The 1,198-nt window shown below is 43.7% G+C and overlaps 1 pseudogene; it reads left to right on the top strand.

Moving 5' to 3' along the window:
- The first annotated feature begins 817 nt into the window (after nt 1-817).
- Nucleotides 818-910, top strand: LOC115031039 (annotated as a pseudogene).
- Nucleotides 911-1,198: the final 288 nt, after the last annotated feature.

Raw genomic sequence — 1,198 nt, 5'->3', positions numbered from 1 at the left:
TTGCTGTTTCAACCTGCTGATGTCTCTGGGATGTGGGAGTGGAAGTCTTTGTCTAGTGATTCCTATGGACCTCAGCCTGTTCCTGCACTTCACTTAACTGCTGTTCCAATGTGTCTGGGGAGAGACCTTGTAGGGTTGTTCTCCTGTGTTTGGTGGTGAACTTGGTTCAGTTGAGTGCTCACTACTAGACATATGTAGTGGTTCCCACCTGCATCCCTTCAGAGATCTCATTTTGAATAACTTTACTTACAGAGTTGAGGAAATAGTTTTGTTGGTAAAGTGCCCTCAGTTTAGATGCCTAGCATCTACTTAAAAGCTGGGGGTGGTGGCATGTCCTCAAGACAAGTACTAGGGGTGGGGATGCTTGAAGCCTATTGGGTAGCTGGCTTATCTGAATGAATGAGCATCAGGTTTAGTGAGAAACCATGTCCCAAATCATAAGTTAGATTGCAAAGAGGAAGACACACAACTTTAATCTCTGACCTTCACACCCAGGTAGCATGCATATGTGCACACTCCACATACATGTACATATGCTACACATACACAGACATACAGACACGTTTGCTGGTTAGTTTTTGTTTTGTTTTGTTTTGTTTTATCAACTTGGCACAAGCTTAGAGTCATCTGGGAAGAGGGAACCTCAATGAAAGTGCCCTCCTCAGGTTGCTGGTAGGAAAAATGATGTGGAAATTCCTGGTTTCTTTGAAGACTCAGCTGTGCTATGTGATATTGTTCTGGAAACTGTCTTATGAGATGATGTTTTGCTGATTCAGACATGTGGTGTTTTTCTTGAAGCTGCCTGGAAAAGGGGGCATGCAGGGTTGGACAGGTGCAAAAGATAAATACTCTTTTGTAACCCAGAACTCATTGTTCAATATGAGTTTTGATACATACAAGAAGAAAGACAAGAGAAAAAAAAAGCATGTAATGTTTTGCTTGAGAGGTTTTGAAAAATCTAAGCCTACAGGAAAGACTATTGGGATATTTTCTTGATGAGTGATTGACATGGGAGGGTCCAGCTCACTGTGAGTGGTAGGTGACCACCCTCTTGGCAGGTGGTCCTGGGCTGAATAAGAATGAAGGCTGAGTAACCCACAGAAAGTGAGCCAGTGAGTAGCTCTCCCCTGTGGTCTCTGCTTCTGTTCCTGCCTCTATGTTCCTGTCTTGAGTTCCTGCAGCGACTTCTCTCAAGGAT

The sequence above is a fragment of the Mus caroli genome, chromosome 4, assembly GCF_900094665.2.
Source record: "Mus caroli chromosome 4, CAROLI_EIJ_v1.1, whole genome shotgun sequence".
Classification (NCBI taxonomy): Eukaryota; Metazoa; Chordata; class Mammalia; order Rodentia; family Muridae; genus Mus; species Mus caroli.
The sequence above is the reverse complement of the archived record's forward strand: the minus strand, read 5'-3'. Positions and strand labels throughout refer to the sequence as shown.